The sequence below is a fragment of the Coffea arabica genome, chromosome 8e (genome assembly GCF_036785885.1).
Source record: "Coffea arabica cultivar ET-39 chromosome 8e, Coffea Arabica ET-39 HiFi, whole genome shotgun sequence".
NCBI lineage: Eukaryota > Viridiplantae > Streptophyta > Magnoliopsida > Gentianales > Rubiaceae > Coffea > Coffea arabica.
The window spans coordinates 19,597,487-19,611,090 of record NC_092324.1 but is presented as its reverse complement, the minus strand read 5'-3'; positions in this window follow the sequence as shown (position 1 = coordinate 19,611,090).

Sequence of the window (13,604 nt, the reverse complement as noted above, 5' to 3'; positions counted from 1 at the left end):
AGCTGGGCAGGCAGTCCGCTAACCTCTTTGGTTCGCCTTAGGGGAAAGTGGGGCTGTCACAGGTGGTATCAGAGCCACGTCGCGTGGTCTCTGCGCGAAGTGAGACTGGGCCAAGTGGTGTTGTGGTCCTAATTTCATGAATATGTTTAAGTGCTTGTTTGAGCATAAGTTATGAACCTTGAAGTGTTATAGGTCTTTAATCTTTCTCATGGTATTTAAGGACCCTAGATAAGTATGTCGGACAGGAATTTTGATTTGTAGATGGTTTACTCTTGGGACTGGCCAGCTCGAGATGTGAACTATCTTATTTCGGATTCTCGTGCCCGAGTACCCCAGAATTGAGGTGATGTAAGCTACTAGGTATTTGAACCCTGTGTTTTGGAAACAAGCCTTGTATTTTGGAAACGTGAACAGGCTTTGTCTGACTAAAATGAGCACAAGAGATCAATGGACATCTAGTTTGGATAGTAAGTGACGTGAGAGACCAGACGGGCTGGTACTGGGATGACTTTTCGACTGTATATTACTAAGTCTATATTTGCTTACTTGCTTATCCGTCTTTGAATATAACGTGTTATATGCGATATGTTATTGGTATGATAGATTTTGTTATGTTAGTCAATTTATTGCATTCATGCATGGAAGTACCCTTTTGGAAAAAAAAAAAAAACCCCGCGGACATGGTCATAGCAGTGACACAAAACGAGACCAAGAGTCAAAGAGAAGAAAGGGAGGAAACAACACCTGAACCGAACATGGACCAAGAGTGCTACCTGTATTCAAGACTTTCTTATGACCCATTGTTTTGCCGACAGGCTACCATCTGAGGTCCAGCAACTCTGTAAAATGGCACGTAGGGTTGAGATGTATAATGAAATCGGGGGTCTTCAAGACGAAATAGAAGTCCAAAAGAACCTAGTCGCATACTGGGAAGGGCGCTGGAGGCACGAGTATACAGAGAAAATTGAGCTCCTGCACAAAAACTTAGAGCTAAAAAGGAAATATGAAGGGATTTCCGAGGAGACCCTGGAAAAGGCTCAATGCATCAAGAATGCAAAGGTGCAAGTGAAAGTTTCCTAAATACGGAAAAGGGGTGCAGTGGGTAGCGTGAGTAAGGAACCTAGCGAAGCAATGACACCTTCTAAAGTACAGAAAGTGAACCAGTTATTCGGGCCGCCATGGATAATGGGGGCGGTAGATAAAAGATTTGTCAATGAAAGCCAAACCAGACAGGGGGAGATTTCTCCGAAAAGCAAAAAGATGACTGTCCACTTGACTTGTGACTATTGCGGAAATGCCAATCACACTGAGAATGATTGTTGGAGAAAGGCCATTGGATACTTTAAATTTGAAGGAAAATTTCGAGGACGAAATTCTTTTAAGGGGGGGAGAGTGTGAGAACCCGTAAAACCCTACTTATTTTCCTAGGGTTTATTTCCCCTTAATTGCATGTTTTCTGCATTTTCGGGCCTAGGAATATTTTTCTGGTAGATTTTATGAGTAATTATAGTTTTTAGATGATTTTTCTAGTATTGGTGAGTTTTTAGAAAATTAAGAATATATTTTGGACGTGGGACCCACTAGTGCGAAAAGTACGGCAAAATTCGGCCAATAAGGTTAAGTTTCGGATACTGGTGGAAATTTATCGGGTGTTAAGAGATAAGTAGAGGGTGACATGGCATTGATGTGAGAGGAACCAAGTGATAGGAAGGCATTAAATGAAGTGCCAAGTGGCACTATGTGATTGGTCCACTTGTTGGACATTTTTGACTTTTCTTATCATGGATTAAATATCTCAAAAATTGACTAAAAATTCATTCTTTCTTACCTCTTGTTGGCCGATTCTCTCTCTTGGACAAGGAAGAAAAACTTCTTCAATTTACAAGCTGCAAACTATCTCAATCTTCCATTCCAACCAATTAAACTTAGATTTGCTCCATAAAATCACTCCATTGGGTGCTAGTAAGTGACTTGGTGAAGTTGTTTTGAAGCTCTAAGGTGGCCAACCTCTCTATCTCTCTTAATTTCTTGGTAAGTGATGCTTGAACACCCTACTACACCTAATGATGGTTATATTATGCTTAGAAGTGGCTTGAGTGTTGGATTATATGATTTATTTCTTGGTTTGGCTTGATTTGGTGAAGTTTTCCATTTTATGATGAATTTTCTGGTTTCATATGATTTTGATGTTTTGGACTAGTATGATGGTTGGTAATAAGGGGCTTTGGCTCTAGTAGGTGTGAATTGTTGTTAAATGCAATCAATTTTGGATTTGGAATGAAATGTGAAAAGTTAGGGTTCTTGAACCCCTATTCTGTCCGAAATTTTAGGTCATAGCTAGAGGCCGAATTGGACTTTACTCAAAACATGAAAGTTGTAGGTATTGATGAGTTTAGTGTGCCTACAAAATTTCAGGGCAATTGGACAAGTGTAGAGTGAGTTATGCCGTTTTTACTGTTGCTGTTTTTGGTGCACAGAATGTCCGAACTGCGATAGTAATTGCCTGTTTTGACTGGAATTGGTTTGGATTTTGGAGTTGGTGTCTTCTGATGAAATGTAGCTGGATGTCTTAAATAACTTATGCCTTTGGAATTTCGGTATTTGGACTTGTATGGACTGAGATATACCGATTACAGTTTTCTGTGTTTTGCAAACCTGTTTTGGTGATTCTGGTTTAGTGTTTGGCATTTTTGACCTAGTTGGGTCAGGAACTGGATTGAGTGACCTTCTACATTGTTGTAGCCCTGTTTCATAGCTTCGAAACGGTGGGTCTTACACCCCTAACCAATAATTGTAGTGAGAGTTGTGCCATTACCGCATTATGACGTCAAAACCGGTTTTCTTAGCAAGGCCAACATTAAAGCCTTTCTTAATTTCTGGTTTGCTTTCATGCTTGTATATGTTTATAAAACCCTATTGGGGTTGTGAATTGGTGTTGTTTATGGCTCGGTATGGTTTCTTGTTTTATGATATTGTGAGCTATGGAACGGCTCTTGACATGATGTTGTGATTGAAGAAAAATAATGAAGCCTTATGGCTGGAAAATTTGGTAAACACAAAGGGCATGCTGCCCGAATTTTTACTCGAGATTTAGAAAACTATATTCTCGACTTGAGTAAAGGTTAAGTATTTAACCCTTGAATTTCCATGCATGAAACCCTATTGGGCGATAATTGGTTTGACTTTATGACTCGTTATCGAGTCTTATGGTATTTGTTTACATGTTCTAGGGCGTGACGATAGCTCACGACATTCTCCTGACGGAAGTGCATGAAATAGCACTTAATTGATTGGTGAGTGTACTACTCACTTGTGTGCTATTATATGGCTTTGATATTGACCTTGAGATGTTGTATGTTAATGGATTGATGTGAGAGTGTACTTTATCACTCTCACTTATTGTTTCACATGTTATTGAAAAGTTATTGGAAAGTTATTGGAAAGTTATATGAACTGATATATGAAATGAAATACATGACTTGATATCGATTGGACAAGTATCCAACGACTACAAATGTTATCATTGAGCTCAACCCCATTGGTAGTTGATTGAATCGAGCCGACAAGGGTTTGGTCGTGACAATTAATGAGCCTTGGGTAAAGTTATAAGGAATCTTGTAGTATGAGAGACTCTTGATTCCGGTATACTCGAGTAATACCACAGTGCAAGTGTTTGGAGTGCGGGCCCGGTAGGGGGATGTTTGGTGGAAGGAATGGGAGAGAAGAGGAGTCTACAGTTGGTTACTTTTCAAACATTGACGGAGAGTCAATGAGACCGATCAAGAATTCAAACGAGGAAAAGGGCTCTTGAGAGCCACCCGTATCCTTTTATCCTCATTATTAATGTGTGGCTTTATTTATTTTGGTAAATTGGACTGTTAAGCTTGAGGTATCCATGAACTTGGTTGCTTGAGTTGTATTCTCACTGGGCAATTAGCTCACCCCGTTCCTTTTGTTTTCCTTACAGGAATATGACTCTTTTGGAATGAATTTTGATAAATGGTTGCCGAATGAACTAGATGAATGACTCTTTTGTATTGTATATAAAATGGGACCCTAAATGTATCATTAGGGCCGTTTTCACTTTTGTTTTGGCAAACCATATATGTAGCGACTTTTGTATCACTTTTAAATGTCATTTTGGTTTGTAAAGGCTAAATGTTATGTGGTTTATGTAATTCGATGTTTGGTTGGGTTCGGACGAGTCGGTTACTATTCATGGCCGACTCCGGATTTTGTTTCTTTTATTTTGGGTTATTTTGCCCTTTTGCCTTATTTGCGCGCGTTATAAGTTCCGGAACGTGAAAGATCGCTCTATACTGCACCGTTAGTCCTGGCGAGAGCTGGGCAGGCAGTCCGCTAACCTCTTTGGTTCGCCTTAGGGGAAAGTGGGGCTGTCACAGGTGGTATCAGAGCCACGTCGCGTGGTCTCTGCGCGAAGTGAGACTGGGCCAAGTGGTGTTGTGGTCCTAATTTCATGAATATGTTTAAGTGCTTGTTTGAGCATAAGTTATGAACCTTGAAGTGTTATAGGTCTTTAATCTTTCTCATGGTATTTAAGGACCCTAGATAAGTATGTCGGACAGGAATTTTGATTTGTAGATGGTTTACTCTTGGGACTGGCCAGCTCGAGATGTGAACTATCTTATTTCGGATTCTCGTGCCCGAGTACCCCAGAATTGAGGTGATGTAAGCTACTAGGTATTTGAACCCTGTGTTTTGGAAACAAGCCTTGTATTTTGGAAACGTGAACAGGCTTTGTCTGACTAAAATGAGCACAAGAGATCAATGGACATCTAGTTTGGATAGTAAGTGACGTGAGAGACCAGACGGGCTGGTACTGGGATGACTTTTCGACTGTATATTACTAAGTCTATATTTGCTTACTTGCTTATCCGTCTTTGAATATAACGTGTTATATGCGATATGTTATTGGTATGATAGATTTTGTTATGTTAGTCAATTTATTGCATTCATGCATGGAAGTACCCTTTTGGAAAAAAAAAAAAAACCCCGCGGACATGGTCATAGCAGTGACACAAAACGAGACCAAGAGTCAAAGAGAAGAAAGGGAGGAAACAACACCTGAACCGAACATGGACCAAGAGTGCTACCTGTATTCAAGACTTTCTTATGACCCATTGTTTTGCCGACAGGCTACCATCTGAGGTCCAGCAACTCTGTAAAATGGCACGTAGGGTTGAGATGTATAATGAAATCGGGGGTCTTCAAGACGAAATAGAAGTCCAAAAGAACCTAGTCGCATACTGGGAAGGGCGCTGGAGGCACGAGTATACAGAGAAAATTGAGCTCCTGCACAAAAACTTAGAGCTAAAAAGGAAATATGAAGGGATTTCCGAGGAGACCCTGGAAAAGGCTCAATGCATCAAGAATGCAAAGGTGCAAGTGAAAGTTTCCTAAATACGGAAAAGGGGTGCAGTGGGTAGCGTGAGTAAGGAACCTAGCGAAGCAATGACACCTTCTAAAGTACAGAAAGTGAACCAGTTATTCGGGCCGCCATGGATAATGGGGGCGGTAGATAAAAGATTTGTCAATGAAAGCCAAACCAGACAGGGGGAGATTTCTCCGAAAAGCAAAAAGATGACTGTCCACTTGACTTGTGACTATTGCGGAAATGCCAATCACACTGAGAATGATTGTTGGAGAAAGGCCATTGGATACTTTAAATTTGAAGGAAAATTTCGAGGACGAAATTCTTTTAAGGGGGGGAGAGTGTGAGAACCCGTAAAACCCTACTTATTTTCCTAGGGTTTATTTCCCCTTAATTGCATGTTTTCTGCATTTTCGGGCCTAGGAATATTTTTCTGGTAGATTTTATGAGTAATTATAGTTTTTAGATGATTTTTCTAGTATTGGTGAGTTTTTAGAAAATTAAGAATATATTTTGGACGTGGGACCCACTAGTGCGAAAAGTACGGCAAAATTCGGCCAATAAGGTTAAGTTTCGGATACTGGTGGAAATTTATCGGGTGTTAAGAGATAAGTAGAGGGTGACATGGCATTGATGTGAGAGGAACCAAGTGATAGGAAGGCATTAAATGAAGTGCCAAGTGGCACTATGTGATTGGTCCACTTGTTGGACATTTTTGACTTTTCTTATCATGGATTAAATATCTCAAAAATTGACTAAAAATTCATTCTTTCTTACCTCTTGTTGGCCGATTCTCTCTCTTGGACAAGGAAGAAAAACTTCTTCAATTTACAAGCTGCAAACTATCTCAATCTTCCATTCCAACCAATTAAACTTAGATTTGCTCCATAAAATCACTCCATTGGGTGCTAGTAAGTGACTTGGTGAAGTTGTTTTGAAGCTCTAAGGTGGCCAACCTCTCTATCTCTCTTAATTTCTTGGTAAGTGATGCTTGAACACCCTACTACACCTAATGATGGTTATATTATGCTTAGAAGTGGCTTGAGTGTTGGATTATATGATTTATTTCTTGGTTTGGCTTGATTTGGTGAAGTTTTCCATTTTATGATGAATTTTCTGGTTTCATATGATTTTGATGTTTTGGACTAGTATGATGGTTGGTAATAAGGGGCTTTGGCTCTAGTAGGTGTGAATTGTTGTTAAATGCAATCAATTTTGGATTTGGAATGAAATGTGAAAAGTTAGGGTTCTTGAACCCCTATTCTGTCCGAAATTTTAGGTCATAGCTAGAGGCCGAATTGGACTTTACTCAAAACATGAAAGTTGTAGGTATTGATGAGTTTAGTGTGCCTACAAAATTTCAGGGCAATTGGACAAGTGTAGAGTGAGTTATGCCTTTGGAGTTGGTGTCTTCTGATGAAATGTAGCTGGATGTCTTAAATAACTTATGCCTTTGGAATTTCGGTATTTGGACTTGTATGGACTGAGATATACCGATTACAGTTTTCTGTGTTTTGCAAACCTGTTTTGGTGATTCTGGTTTAGTGTTTGGCATTTTTGACCTAGTTGGGTCAGGAACTGGATTGAGTGACCTTCTACATTGTTGTAGCCCTGTTTCATAGCTTCGAAACGGTGGGTCTTACACCCCTAACCAATAATTGTAGTGAGAGTTGTGCCATTACCGCATTATGACGTCAAAACCGGTTTTCTTAGCAAGGCCAACATTAAAGCCTTTCTTAATTTCTGGTTTGCTTTCATGCTTGTATATGTTTATAAAACCCTATTGGGGTTGTGAATTGGTGTTGTTTATGGCTCGGTATGGTTTCTTGTTTTATGATATTGTGAGCTATGGAACGGCTCTTGACATGATGTTGTGATTGAAGAAAAATAATGAAGCCTTATGGCTGGAAAATTTGGTAAACACAAAGGGCATGCTGCCCGAATTTTTACTCGAGATTTAGAAAACTATATTCTCGACTTGAGTAAAGGTTAAGTATTTAACCCTTGAATTTCCATGCATGAAACCCTATTGGGCGATAATTGGTTTGACTTTATGACTCGTTATCGAGTCTTATGGTATTTGTTTACATGTTCTAGGGCGTGACGATAGCTCACGACATTCTCCTGACGGAAGTGCATGAAATAGCACTTAATTGATTGGTGAGTGTACTACTCACTTGTGTGCTATTATATGGCTTTGATATTGACCTTGAGATGTTGTATGTTAATGGATTGATGTGAGAGTGTACTTTATCACTCTCACTTATTGTTTCACATGTTATTGAAAAGTTATTGGAAAGTTATTGGAAAGTTATATGAACTGATATATGAAATGAAATACATGACTTGATATCGATTGGACAAGTATCCAACGACTACAAATGTTATCATTGAGCTCAACCCCATTGGTAGTTGATTGAATCGAGCCGACAAGGGTTTGGTCGTGACAATTAATGAGCCTTGGGTAAAGTTATAAGGAATCTTGTAGTATGAGAGACTCTTGATTCCGGTATACTCGAGTAATACCACAGTGCAAGTGTTTGGAGTGCGGGCCCGGTAGGGGGATGTTTGGTGGAAGGAATGGGAGAGAAGAGGAGTCTACAGTTGGTTACTTTTCAAACATTGACGGAGAGTCAATGAGACCGATCAAGAATTCAAACGAGGAAAAGGGCTCTTGAGAGCCACCCGTATCCTTTTATCCTCATTATTAATGTGTGGCTTTATTTATTTTGGTAAATTGGACTGTTAAGCTTGAGGTATCCATGAACTTGGTTGCTTGAGTTGTATTCTCACTGGGCAATTAGCTCACCCCGTTCCTTTTGTTTTCCTTACAGGAATATGACTCTTTTGGAATGAATTTTGATAAATGGTTGCCGAATGAACTAGATGAATGACTCTTTTGTATTGTATATAAAATGGGACCCTAAATGTATCATTAGGGCCGTTTTCACTTTTGTTTTGGCAAACCATATATGTAGCGACTTTTGTATCACTTTTAAATGTCATTTTGGTTTGTAAAGGCTAAATGTTATGTGGTTTATGTAATTCGATGTTTGGTTGGGTTCGGACGAGTCGGTTACTATTCATGGCCGACTCCGGATTTTGTTTCTTTTATTTTGGGTTATTTTGCCCTTTTTGAGGAAAGAGCGATTTCCCAAGCAACGCCAAAGCAAATTGTCCCCAAGAGGTGATGGACCATTTCGGGTACTCCAAAGAGTCAATGACAACGCATACAAGTTGGAGCTACCTGGGGAGTACAATGTTAGTGCGACCTTCAACGTCGCGGACCTAAGCCCATTTCTTGACGAGGAGGATCCAGATTTGAGGGCAAATCCTTCTCAAGAGGAGGGGACTGATGTGTGCACGAGTCTCGGCCCACGCAACGACCCAGTCCGAGTTCCATTGGGCCCAGTCACACGTGCACGGGCCAAGCTCTTCAAAGAATCACTCCAAGCCCTGGTTCGAGTCGTCCAAGACCAACATGGAGTTCACAAAGATATTGAGGGCTTAGAGAGAGACAATCAAGCCATTTGCACCATGATCCAAGCCCACGAAGACTCAAGTGGGCCTTCAAGAGGACCGGCCCTATAGGGCCTTAGCCTTAGTACTTGATAGATTGGATTAATTTGTCTTCATAGCTCATTGGGCCGGCCTATCTTGGACACCAAGATGGCCGAACTCTTTGCCATTGTTTCCTTAGGTTTTCTTAGTCACTTTAGCCTATAAATAGGCTTGCTTTGTAAGGTTTTAGGGTAGTCGTTTTATCAATAAAATTGGTTTAATTCGTTCCTTCTTCTAAGAAGAGAGTTCGAGCACTTTAACTTGCTTTGGCAAGGGTTATTGAGCAATCTTGCGTCCTGTCCTCGATTGTTCATCCGACCTATTCCCCTGGAGTATTCACCTTCTTCGGAGTGTCGTCTACCACCTAAATCAAATCGTGTCGTCCGTTTGATTCTAGGTCCCGCAATTCAAGCGTTGGACAACCTTGCTAGATCCTTGGGCAAACGTGCTACGTGTCTCGAAACAAGTTGATCGAGGAACGTATCAGTTAGTTTTTGAGAAATTAAGAGTGTATATCGGACGTGGGACCCGCTAGTGCGGAAAGTTCGAAAAAAATTCGACCAATTAGGTTATGTTTTGTATACCGAGATTAATTTACTAGGTGATAAGAGGTTACTTAGTTGTATTATTGTTGGATTAGCATTGGGGGGAAAAAGGATAAGCTTTAGGGCCAAAAGGTGACAAGTGTCACCATGCCATTTATTCTTGGACTTTGACTAACTTTCCTACTTTACCATTTAATCAAAATTTGACCAAAAATTCATCACATTTTGCTCCCCTTTGGCCGAACCTCTTGCTCAAGAAAAGAAAAAAATCCCTCCAACTTCCTACTTCATAATCTTGCTCCAATCTTCAACTCAAACCGATAAAACTACAAATCACTCCATAAAATCCCTTTGCTAAGTAGTCTTGAGGTAGTTGGTGAAGTGGTTTGAGAAACAAAGGTGCTTAGTTGGCTCTTCTCTTGAGTTGTAAGGTGAGTAGCTAAGGAGTTCATTCTTTGGTCTTGCTAATATTAAATTGGTAGCTTGTGTTAGTCAAAGATGTGATTTGGTGAAAGATTTCATGACTTTTAGTTGAGATTGGTGACTTTTATATTTATTCTTGAATTTTTCTGTTTTCATATGTTTAATATTGTGTGGCCATGGGTGATGACTTGGGATAGCTTAGAATGAAGCTATTGTGCGTAAATTGTAGCTAATTGCGGAAAATTTCCACTTTGTGCGGAAAATTCCAGATTAGGGTTTCATTTTTCCCCAATTCTACCCGGTACTGTTACACCTAGTTAGAGGCCTATTTGGCCTTAGCACAAAATATAAAAGTTGTAGAGAATGATATTTTATGGTAGCCTGAAAAATTCAGCTCAATCGGAATAACGTAGCCTGTGAAAAGACTGAAATACCCCTGCTGCCCTGTTTCTATCCGAACATGCTAATCAGCTTTTGTCATTGGTTGTTTTGACCAGGAATACTACTGATTTGGTTGTCGATGTCTTTTTAAGAAATATTGCCTGGTATCTTAGCTTTCAGATGGTTTTGGAATCACTTGAATTGGAGTTGTATGTGCTGAGATATGATTGAATGAATCAGGACTGCTAGTTGAACTGCGAACTGGAAAATCTGAGGATGTTTTGGTAAATTTGACCTAGATACATTGCAAACTGGACTGAGTGGCCTTCTTCAACATTGTATCCCTTTCTCTTAGCTTCGAAATGGTGTAAATTGCACCTCAATCCGACTTGTGTCGCTTCAGTTGTGTTAGTTCCGCTAAGCAACAGCAAATCTGCCTTTTGTTTTCCAACCTAAACGTCATTTCCGCACATGTCCTAGCTTGATTTGGTAATCATATGACATTGAGCCTATTGAGTGGCTATTTATATTGTGTGTAATGTTGGGATTGATTGAGGAAAATAATGAAGCCATAAATGGCTGGGAAATAGGTAAATACAAAGGGCGTGCTGCCCAAATTTTCGCTCGAGGCCTAAGTTTCTATTTGAACTTGTATATTTTTCGTTTGTCCAATACTAATACTATGACCGTTTTCCATTTTAAAACATGATCCTTCTTCAATTGGAAACTCCAAATGTGTACTTACTCTTACCCAAATAAAGAGGAGTGGTTTAGGGTTTTCTTGGGTATTTTGACCTCCTTTTTTTTCATGAATTTCATTAAGACCTTTAGTGTATAATATCTACTTGAATATGAGCTGATTCTGAAATGATTCCGAAAACAGTATTTCTTAGCCTATCTAGTTGGATTCCGACTTGTCTTTAGTTTGGTTTTACGTTTGGTCTACAAAACCCTAATTATTCTTGTCCACGGGTCCAAATGTCCTCGTTTCACTTTAAAGTCTTTTTATATGTTCTACTCATCAATTGTTGAGTTTCTTTGATTTCACCTAATTGTTTGTGCTAGATGAGCTGTAATATTCTTTCTCGTTTAATCTTAGGTTTTCTCGATGACTAAGGATAATATCCGGAAGAATATTTTGCACGTTGTTTTGCGTACATAGGTGAGTGTTCCTTGTTTGTTATATTCTCCTTGACTTCATGACTTGTTGTTATTGTTTGATAATGTGTTAAGTGTTTCCAATGATTTCCAAAACGAATTTTCTAGGCGAGCGTGTACTTTATCATTCTCGACCTAAATGAAACGCAAAATTTTCAACGATTTAATGATTGATACATTAGTTGTGCATGATGTAAGCCTTGTGGCTGAACTGGACCCTGCCCTTCGTTACCGATCGACTCGAGCCAGAAGCGGACTCGGTCGGGCGATATGGTGACCCTGGGTGTGAACGTTGGTATACTCGAGTATTACCTTGTAGGTTGGTGGAGCCTGGCCAACGTCCAGGAGGGGGTGAATGAAATGAACGATCGAACGAGGGTTTTACTTACAAAAATACATTTTCAAATGATTGGAGGAATAAGGGGAATGACAGGAGAACGAACGAGCAAATGAATGGCTCCCTGTGAGCCCGTATCCTTTTAATGTATGTGTTATTATCGCTTTCCATTGTAAATGTTTCTTGAATTATTGATTATCGATGGTTAATGTATTGGCTTTGTTGTTGAATATGTGTTCGGAACCTCACTGAGCTTTTAGCTCACCCCTTTAGTTTTGTTTTCCTTAACAGGGGGATACGAGCAAGGACGAGAGCCCAGTGTAGGTTAGCCTAGTCTAGTTTTTTTTTGTTTTGTAATGGTTCTCGCCCTAGTGCTTGGCACGGGCTGGATGTATGACGAATTGAGAACCTTTGTATATTCGATATTTGTACTTCCTTTTGAGATAGAAATGTATATAAGTTTCGCTTTAAGTTTTGGATTGTTGTTTCGTTTGATCTTGTGGTTTTATTTCGGATTTGATTGAGGTTCGACTGAGTCCCGGCGAGAGCTGGGCAGGTGGTCCGCCGAACCCTTTGGTTCGCCTTAGGGGGAGGTGGGGCTGTCACAGTCGATATGCTTGCGACTTGAGTAAGGTTTGAGAGCAAATACCACTTGAACCATCTAGGATATTACACCTTCTTTTATCGAGGTATATAAGTTAGAACTTGGCCGACCTTGTACCCTTGGAAAAATGAAATTTATGACTAATAGATATACTTTTCTCCATTTCGTTGACCCAAATGGTATTTCAAAGTATAATTGTTTCCAAGTTTCAAAGTCTTAAGAGCGAGCATGAATTTCTTAGAATTTGATAAGTATCTTGAATACTACTCAAACGAGTTGCATTTACTTGATTTTCTTGAAGCGAAACTCCTATGTTTCGAACACTAGAAAATTTTACATTCGTAAATGATATTTTATCGCAGATTTGGACTCCAACCAAGGAGTTGAACCTGAACGAATTTTTGAGAGGCACTAGACTTTTGGTGAGTGCTTCCAAATATCTGGTTGAACTGGACACTTGTTTTAATACTTGATCCATGAAAATACATGATACGAGATTTGTTCATCGGGCAATGGTGTACTTTATCGAACTTGCCCTAATATGATATATACTTGTTTATTGTTGCAATTGATTTGATATATTTGTACTTGAGTTGTAAGTGCGGAGCGGCAGTATGTACCACACTCAATCCGAGTGGGAGGTGCCTCTCATTTCCATCTTCGTACTTTTATTTTAATTCAGTCGATTGGAGTGTTACCTCATCGACTTTTGGGGACCCCAAACCCCACTGGCTAGTTAATCGAGTCGAACCGGCAAGGGCTTGGTCGATTAGATAACGAACCATAGATAGTTATTGATGTCGAGTGGAGTGTTATCTCCTCGACTAATCGGTATACTCGAGTATTACAACCAATATTTATTGAGGATTTTGGACCCAGTAGGGGGTATGAATGGTGGACGGAGAGTAGTGTAAGTGGTGCTCTACTGGATTGGTTACTTACTTGAAGGTTGACGGAGTGTCAACTATTACTTGATCAAGCTCTGGTGATGCAAAGGGGAATTTGGCTACTGAGAGCCATCCGTATCCTTATACTTTGGAGTGATTATTGTTTATTGGATTATTGTTTCTTTTGAAAAACTTTTACACTCGCTCACTTTGAGATTTGCTACTTGAAGTATTATTGCTCACTTTTATGAACTTTTCATGCTCATTACTTTGTTACATGATACTTGCACTTTTAAATAAGGGTTAACTTGCTATT